This window comes from Nannospalax galili, unplaced genomic scaffold, assembly GCF_000622305.1.
Source record: "Nannospalax galili isolate Female #2095 unplaced genomic scaffold, S.galili_v1.0 scaffold192, whole genome shotgun sequence".
In the NCBI taxonomy this organism is placed as follows: domain Eukaryota; kingdom Metazoa; phylum Chordata; class Mammalia; order Rodentia; family Spalacidae; genus Nannospalax; species Nannospalax galili.
In genome coordinates, this window is record NW_008331810.1 from 1,773,729 (window position 1) to 1,783,303 (window position 9,575).

At 44.4% G+C, this 9,575-nt stretch overlaps 1 protein-coding gene across 1 annotated transcript in view; it reads right to left on the bottom strand.

Annotated features, from left to right (window-relative positions):
- Nucleotides 1-9,575, bottom strand: part of LOC103728932 (beta-1,3-galactosyltransferase 5-like) — a 58,992-nt gene that overhangs the window by 16,568 nt on the left and 32,849 nt on the right. The gene's annotated exons all lie outside the window — the stretch shown is intronic.

Genomic DNA, 9,575 nt, shown 5'->3' on the forward strand with positions numbered 1-9,575 from the left:
TATCAAGACTGGAAGATAAAGTGGATGAACTGGACCACTCAAGCAAAGATTATGAAAAATTTAAGAAATCACAAGAATGGAATATGCAGGAATTGAGTGATACCATAAAAAGACCAAACTTGCGAATCATAGGCATACAAGAAGGAGAAGAATCCCAAGACAATGGCATGACCAGATCTTCAACAGAATTGTGGAAGAAAATTTCCCAAACTCAATTTGCCCTCCACCCAAGATGATTGTATATTTGTCTTTTAGAAAAAAAAACTTTCGAAAAAATTTATTGAGAATTTTGTACATGCTTATAAGTGTTTTGATCAAAACCTTGATCTATTTCAAACTCAATTTGCCCTCCACCCAAGATGATTGTATATTTGTCTTTTAGAAAAAAAAACTTTAGAAAAAATTTATTGAGAATTTTGTACATGCTTATAAGTGTTTTGATCAAATTCATGCCTACTCCCTCCCCTCCAACTCCTCCTATATCTCCCTGTCACTTTTTTGTGACAACCTCATGTATTCTCTCTCTCTTTCTGTCTTTCTTTCTCTCTCTCTCCCTCCCTCCCTCTTTCTTTTTCCTCCTCCCTCCCTCCTTCCCTCCCTCCTTCCTCCCTTCCTTCCTTCCTTCCTTCCTTCCTTCCTTCCTTCCTTCCTTCCTTCCTTCCTTCCTTCCTTCTTACTTTCCTTCTTTCTTTTGGGGCTTTTTGCTACTCTAACATTCCCCCCTCTGAAGAGGTAACCCTAAAATCTTTTAGGGGTTAGATAAAAGCTCCCAAATTCTTTTGACATTTTTGCCCTTTGGAACAGAGTATGTTGCTAAGAGGCCCAATGATACTTTGACTTTTAGCCAAGAAACTGGCTACATTTCTTTGGGGTCTTTTTACCCTAACTGCCTAGCCAATTCCTACCTCTTATTCTTACCACACCATCCTCTGAAGGGGTTACCCAAATTGCCAATAGGGAATTGGGAGCAGACCACTCTTTCTTCTTCCATGCTGAACAGGGATGCAGGGTGAGGCAATTGGAGTACCCCTTCAGTGGATCTATCTAAAAGACTCCCAAATTTCATAACTCTTATCTATAGGGAGAAAAGAAAATCCTTGACTGGTGAATAGGAGATGTGAAGGAAAAGTAAAGGCAAGAGTAATTAGCATTACAAGTTCTAGACAGGGAACCAGAAAAAAGTCAGAACAGGACAAATTTCAAATGTTCATATGAGAGTCCACTGGAATCTCTTGACAAGGGCTTCCAAACGCATCCCTCTATTGGGTTCCTCCTCATGTTTCTTTTGTCTTCCAAGGCTGAACTCAAGAGTGATGGATTCAGGATTTGCTTTCAGGTATTTTGATAGCTGTTGGAGTGGTTAGAATCAGTGTCAGTTCCCTCTCAGAGGCTTCTAGATAGGGGGAGAAAACAAATTTATCCATCATTTTAGAACAATAGCTGGTTGTCTCCCTTAGCTACAGGTGGGCACTACAGTATTGCAGAGCAAGATTTGAAGTCTTACATCTGAGCAGAACTTTCTGCTTAGAAACAAAATCATCAATGAGAAATAATTGTCTAAATAATATTTTATATGGATTTAAGCCTAATGTCTGGGAAGTTTAATCCCTTGACCTCTTAAATAAATATACTGATGACTTTAATCTTTGGTTTTACTTTCCTTTTGGGTGTTTAAGACCATACAGTTGGCCTAAATAAACCAATTTATTTTTACTCTTAAGATTGAGGATCTGTTCCTCAGGGGCCACATGGGCATGGGAGGAGCCCCTGGCTCCTTTTATCGGTTCCATCTATGTGATGATAAGTCAGAGGTCCTACTCAACCATGGCTGGAATCATTTGGAAGCATGGAGGAAATGTTTCCTCTGCGTTGACCCTCCTCTTTGTAGACTGGACACTGGTTCAAGTCCATCTGGTGTGATCTCCCTGGCCTCCCTGAACAAGATGACAGGTGACTCACCACAATTACAGGACATTTTAAGAGATGCTCCACAGTCCCCTGGAACTTAGTCAACCTTGGAGGACAAGGAGCAAAAACTGTCCTTTAAGTCCCTCTGACCAGATTAGTATAGGTCTCAAAGTACAGCTGTTAAACATCTAAGAAGTTTAGTTCCACCAGTCTGGTACTTTTAATTACCATGTGCTATGTGGATAAAGCTTGGGCAAAACCATATGTTCTCTGATAAACCTTGATTAGACATATATTTTGTTCCTTTAACTAGTTGACTAAACTATGACCTTAGAAATTTTTTATTATTATTTTTATTTTATGTGTATGTGTGCATTGCTTGCATGTAGGTAAGTGCACTCATGTTGTGCAATGCCCACAGAGGTCAGAAGAGGCTGTTGGATCCCCTGGGACTGGGGCCATGGACAGTTGTTAGCTGGAATGTGGGTGCTGGGATTCGAACCTGGGTCTTCTACAAGAACAACTAGTGTTCTTAACCATAGAGTTATCTCTCCAGCCCACCTTAGAAATTTTAAGATGATGTGTCTATAAATTTTGTCTCATCCTTATATTTCATAACAAACCTACGCAGACCTTCATCTCTTGCTTAGGCTTTCTCATTTTTTTCTATTTTGGAAAATATCTCCATTCCCATATCCTTTGAACATCTTTTACATTCTCATTTTCTTTCTTAATAATTATGAGACATAATAACACTAACACATAAATTTTCCATCTGTTGTGAGAATTCTTTTCCTGGGGATACTAAGCAATGCTTATCCCCCTTTAAGGTTCTAGTGTCAAATCAATGATTGATTAAAGTTTTCCTGGGGAATCAATGAATTTACTGAGCTTACTTACAGAGATGCTGAGGGGTTGCTGAGGCGTATGAGTGACCTGGGGGTATGCACACTGGAAAGCCTTTACCCAGTGTGGATCAAACCTTCTCTTCCTAGTCTTCCACAGGTTATATACTTTAGCCCTCCCAAATCCAGGAGACATGGGAGATTAGGGTCAAATTATGTACAGTTGGCTGGGAAAAGTGTCTGAATACTCCAGTGAGGGTCCAATGACTCTGCTTGCCCTTCCTTTAATGAAGGAGTACAATAGTCAACAAGCCCAATTGTGACGATGTTTAGCAATCAGGCACTGCTGAAGTGATGATGGTAGTTATTTCATGCGGAAAAGACTGCTGTACAGTATCATCTTGTTAAAGGACATGGAATATAAAATATTTGGTGCTAGGATCCACAAATGAGGGAAACATATGTCCTTGTTTTTCTGAGTGTGTTACTTCACTTAGTATAACAGTTTCTAGATCACCCACTTACCTGAAAATTCATTATTTCATCTTTCTTACTGCTGAATAGAACTCTATTGTGGTACATTGTGTAAATATACCACATTTTGGACTTTTGTGAAAGGTGAAAGATAATGATCTAGTTTCATTCTTCTATAGGTGAAGACCGTTTTGCCAGCACCATTTGTTGAAGATGCTCTTTCCTCCATGTGTGTTCTTGGCACCTTTGTTAAATAGCAGGTGGCTGAAATTGCGTGTACTCGGGTTTGGATCTTCAATGATGTTCCATTGTTCTATGTGTCTATTTTTGTGCCAGAACCATGCTGTTTTTATGACTATAGCTCTGTGGTATACTTTGAGGTCTGGTATAGTAATCCCCCTAGTGTTGCTCTTTGTGCTCAGGGTTGCTTTGGCTATCTGGAGTCTTTTTTGCTTTCATACAAAGTTAAGGATGGTTTTTTCTAATTATGTGAAGTATGTCATGGGGATTTGGTTTGGGATTGCATTGACTATATATATTGCTTTTGGTAGTATGGTCATTTTCACAATATTAATTTTTCTAATTTTTCCCTGTAGCCCCAGCTGTCCTAGAGCTCACTATGTAGACCAGGCTGGCCTTGAACTCACAGAGATCCACCTGCCTCTGCCTCCCAAGTGCAGGAAGTACAGGCGTGCGCCACCACGCCTGGCTGTGACGTTTCTTTTCCTGCATTTTTTTCTCTCCTTGTTCTGTACATTTAGTGTTTTTACTATGATATGTCATGGGGAGTTTCTTTTCTGGTCCTGTCTATTTGGTGTTCTATGTGCTTCCTGTATTTGTGTGGGGATGCCTTTCCTTAATTTTGGGAAATTCTCTTCTACAATCCTGTTTGAGATCTGGTCAATACCATTAACTTGAAATTCCTCTCCTTCCTCTTTGCCTATGACACGTAGATTTGGTATTTTCATGGTGTCCCACATCTCTTGCATTTTCCATTCCTGGGTTTTCAAAAGTTTTTCATAATCTTTGCTTACTTGAGTGCTCCAGTTCTTCAACTTTATCCTCCAGTGCTGATACTCTGTTTTCCATTTCATTCATTCTAGTGGTGAGGCTTTCCTCTGTTGTTTCAAGTTGGCTTATTGAGTTTTTTCACTTCCTTCTTCATTTCTGCCCGAGTTTTCAATGTTTCTATCTCCTTTGTGCATTCATTCAGAAGTTTGTCTCCTTTTAGTTCTTTGATTTTTTTTTTTTGTGTTAAGTTCGTTGAATTCCTTGGTCATGTCTATGATTGCTCTTTTAAATTATTTATCCTCAGCTAGCTCTAGAAGTTCTCCTTGTAGAGCTCTTCTACAGGGCTGGTCGAGTTTGGTGGGGACGTAGTGTTTTGGCTTTCCATTTTATTATTCTTTTATTGTGGTTTTGGCATATGAATTTATTTGGTTGTTTGTGATTCTGATATGAGAATTAAGTTGAAATTTGCTTCTCTCTGTATTATTGCTGTGCCTTGGTCCTTTTCTTATTGGTATGTAAAGCTGGTTGGTCCAGGTTTCAGGTTCTCTCAGGTTTTATTTTGGAGGGAACCAATGGCTTCAGATGAGCTACTCAGGAGTTCCCACAGAAGCCCAAGTCAGGTTCCAGTCAGGTCCACTCAGGTTTCCTTCAAAGGTTTGGACCCCTACTAGCGGGAACTCAGAACAAAATTTGGGAAGTTCCTTAAGGAGGGGGGGCAATTTTGGAACTTTCAGTCAGTATGCTGAGTTCTCAGCCCCTGTGCCGGAGGAAGGCAGACAGAACAGGCCCTCTCTTGCTGTCTGCTAAGATCTCAGCCTTACCCTACCAATGGGCAGAGGTCTGCCCAGGTACCTTGGGAGGGGCCTCATGTAATCCCAGTTAGCTCACTACCAGGTGGAGGAAGGATACAGGGACTCTCAGGGGTCTGCTGAGTTCTCAGCCCCTATGGCATAGGGAGGACAGAACAGGCACTCTCAGGCAGTCTGTTGCGATCTCTGATGATTGTATATTTATATGAGATATTTTATTGTGGGTTTTAGGTCTAGCGATCAAAAGGCCAGATTGTCTGAGAAGAGAAGAGTGGATTCAAACTTGTAGTTCCCCGACTGAGGCTAGAAAGTAGCTGAGGATAAAAATGTGTGGTTGAGGCCAGGCTTAGGAACAGAGTTCTAGGGGACATCAGGAGGAACAGGCATCCTCTGAGTTTGTCCCACTGGTAAGGCTAAAGTTCAAAGTTGTGCTGTTTGTTCAGGTGTAATTGTAATGTTGGTAGAGAATAGGTACAGTTCCTAAATCAGGGGTTATCAGCCTCACCCAAGAAACCTGTTAAAATACCAAGTCCAAGGGTCCCACCCCCCACGATTCCAATAACGCAGATCTGGAGTCCAGGTATATAACACGTGTCCCTGATGCTTTAACTACAGTGTGGTCCCGTTAGGAAACTCTGGTAGTCACTGTTTGTACTCCATCATCCAAATGTACTTAAGTGGGGATAAAGTGGCTGAAATGGATGTGACTTTTGGCTTTAGCATGACTGTCCCAGTTGTCCTGGAGCTGCAGCCCAGGAAATCCCTGCTCCTCCCTGCCTGCCTTCCCTGCCAACCTCAGAAAGCAAAGAGAAGACAGAGGAGCCAGGAGGGCCCGGCGGCTGTGTGGAAGTGCAGGATGCCTGGAGATGGCTGACTTCTCAGGACCAATGGTTCTGCAGGTTCTCCTCACCCACCGGCCCTCCCCTCCCCTCCCCTCCCCTCCCCAAGGCTGGTCCTGCCCCATCTGCACAGCTGCCTGTCTTCTCCAACTAGGCTCCCTCCATCATCTCCAGCCCCAGTGCTCCTTGTCTTCTAGAACATTCTCCCACATGTACTGTGCCCTCCCTGCCCACATAGACTGCTCTCCAGACCTCCCATCCCAATGCTGCCTTCCTGCTCTGTTTCTTTCAGTGCTAAAACCCTGTGGAAGAACAGCCTTCCCCAGGCTACCTGTCTTCAGCCTGTTTCCCTCACCCCAGCCTATTCTGACAGGTCCTGCTGGAGGGACAGACAGCACCTTCTGCTAACAGTGGAACCAGCGTACCTGTGAGAGAGCAGAGCCCTTCCTGCCCCTGCCCTGGCTCCCAGGGCACCTCACCCCCTGCATTTCTCCCCCTCTGGCTTCCTTTGATCCTCCCCTTCCTCCCCCTGGAGTTGTCCCTGTGCTGAGACTTGAGACCTCTTCCTCTGCTGGCCTGTGTCTAGTCACTTCTTTGGTTGCATGCCTGTTGCTTTGCTGAGGTTGCAGCAAAGCCGAGCAGACCCACAGCAGAGCCCTGGTTATGATTGTTTCCCTCAGTCCTCAAGGCTGTAGGTCCCACATCCAGGTGCAGCAGGTGGGTTCTCCTGGAGCCTGTCAGCGAAGATGGCCAGCTTCTCCTGTGTCCTTTCAGAGTCGTGTGTGTGTGTGTGTGTGTGTGTGTGTGTTCCCTAATCTCCTTTCTTTCTTTGCCCCCACCCCGGTCTTTTTGAGATAGGATCTCCTTGTAACCCCAGCTAGCCTGGAACTTGCTATGTTGACCAGCTGGCCTCAAACTCACAGAGATCTGCTTTTGTCTGCCTCAGCAGTGCTGGGATTAAAGGTGTGTGCCACCAGGCTGGGATCTAATCTCCTTTGTTTATAATGGTGCCAGCCACCCTGGATTTGCGCCCGCCCACCTGCCCTCACACCTGGATTGTCCAAACATGATCTCAAATGAAGCACCCGGGCCTAGGCCTGTGAATGTGGGGAGTGACAGGTGAAAGAGCTGATGGATGCATCCAGTTGATCAGGAGAAAGCAGCAGGACACAGATAAAACTCCAGCAGAATAGAGTTTATTAGCAAAGGAACACATGGGACAGATTCCCTCCTGGGTAGGGAAAATGTCTGCCCCCAGGTCATGAGCTGGGACCTTTTATAGAGGGAGGCTTCTGGGGGGGTGCAGAAGCTGGAAGATTTTTTTTTTTAAATTAGGTGGGGGCTGGGGGGGAGCAGGAAAAGGGGACTGTTAAAACCTTCCCTCCTTAGACATAAAAGGGAAAGCCTGCTGTGTTGGCCAAACAGTGGAGAAAAGTCTGCTTTTGACTTTAAAGACCAAGTTGCCTTTCTCAGGGGCTTGCGGAACTGTGAGGCCCTCTTGGTGAGGGGGTGTGGCTGCTGTGTATTTGAACCCTAACAGGGAGGAGGGCATGGTTCAGTCCACAGGAGACCTGTCCTACTGTAAGTCCTTCCCTGACACCTTCGTTCCTTCAGCTCCATTTTTCTTCATTGCCCCTATGGTATATTAGGTGTGTTTGTCCATCCTTTCATTCTCTACCTCTGGCAGTTGTGATCTCTGTGCTTGGTCTTCCCCTGGGCCCCCATGTGCCTCTCACACACAGTCCATTTTTCTGAATGAATGAATGAATGAATGAGCCTGAGGTTTGAGGGAATTAAGCCAGAGAACGTTCAGTTTCACGGTAGAGAGGGGCTTGATTTGCACTGATTGGCAATAAATGAATGGTAGGGCTCCGGGTAGTCAGAGAGGGTGAAGGAAGGGAGCAGTAGCATCCCTCCAGTGCCTGGGAGGGATGAACGCCAGGCTCTGGGTTCTGAACGTAAGGGACTAAATCCATAAACAAATTTGTCCATAAACAAATGGAGTTGCTGAGAAGTCATAAAGATGGCATACTTCCTGCTTCTCTGCCTCTGGCAGAAGGCCCTTTTTAAAAAAATTTGTTTTTATTTTATGCGTATGAGCGTATGGCCTTCATGTGTGTAAGTGCACCTGTGTTGTGCAATGTCCACACAAGAGGGTGTCAAATCCTCGGGAACTGGAGTTACAGACGGTTGTTAGGTCCCATGTGGGTGCTGGGATTCAAACCCTGGTCTTCTGCAAGAATAGCCTGTTCTCTTAACTGCTGAGCCATCTCTCCAGCCCCCAGGAAGGCCTTATTTTTAATTCCAACAGGGACCCTTCAACTAACCTGCTTAAAGTTGCGTAGACCTGGACATCACATTGTTTGGAGCTGTAAGCCTCCCAGCACCCACTTCTTGGTTTAAGTTGACCAATCCAAAATTGTGTGTGTGTGTTGGGGGGGGACTACTGAAATCCTTAAAACCTAAGTTCTCCCCTGGGGACGTTGGATTTTTTGTTTCTGGGTCCCCTCTCCCCTTGTGGAGAGCGTCATCTTTCTGTGCACACACGTGTGATTCTTTATGTGTGTGCATATGATTCTTTATCTTCCAGTAAAAGTCTGACTGTTCCCTCTGCTGGTCTGAGACTTTTCTTGCCTTTTAATTCTTTAATTGACTGAGGAAACGAACCAACCTCACCCCTAGACTGATAATGTTGTGGATCTCAATGGTGAACACAGCACCTGAGTAAGGTGATGGGAGCTTCAATTCACTTTCCTTTACCTTCGGCCCAGGGGGCAGGACTGCCGTATGACTTTCCAGGAAGGCAAAAACAATCCTCTGTCTGTTCACCCTAGTTAGGGCACTTATGACAAACCACAGAAACGGTTCCACCCAAGAATGCCACTCAGAGATTGTTGACAAAAGGATAGAATCAAGCTGTGGTGGTGACATGAGAGAGGGCTGTCTGTGGCGTGACTCTGAGGGATGATTCCAGGGCATGCCTCTTAGAAACTAAGAAAGGCAGCTGTCTACTTTCTCTACCCACAAATCCAGTGTTCCTAAAAAGTGCACGTTGTCAGGTCAAAACAAACATTTGGCACGTGTTATTAATTGATTATGGATATTGTTGCATTTAAAAGTCCCATTTGAGTAATTTCTACAATTATCCACACTTTATGACAGACACAGTTGTTTGTGCTGGATTATTGAGAAGCCAAAGGAGATGCTGGGAGGGTAAAGTTCTTGCCACACAAGCAGGAGGACCTAAGTTGGATTCCTAGCACCACATAAAGCTGGATGCAGTTGTGTGCACCTGGAATCCCAGCACTCCTCCTGAGAGATGGAAACGAGGAGAGAACATGCACCAGCCAGCTTGGTGCATGAGGTTGGTGGTGGAGATGCTTTTTTTTTTTCAAAAAAACTTTATTTATTATTTTTATTTTATGTGTATTGCCTGCATGTAGGTAAGTGCACCTGTGTCATGCAATGCCCTTGGAGGACAGAAGAGGCTGTTGGATCCCCTGTGTATTAGTCAGGGTTCTCCAAAGAAACAGAACCAGCAGAATGAATATGTATAAAGATTTATCAGCTTAGCTCACAGGATAGAGTCTGAGTAGTCCAACAATGGCTGCACCACACTGGAGAGGCTGAGAATCTGTAGTCGCTCAGTCCACAAGGCTGGATGTCTCAGTAGTCCCAATCCGGTGCTG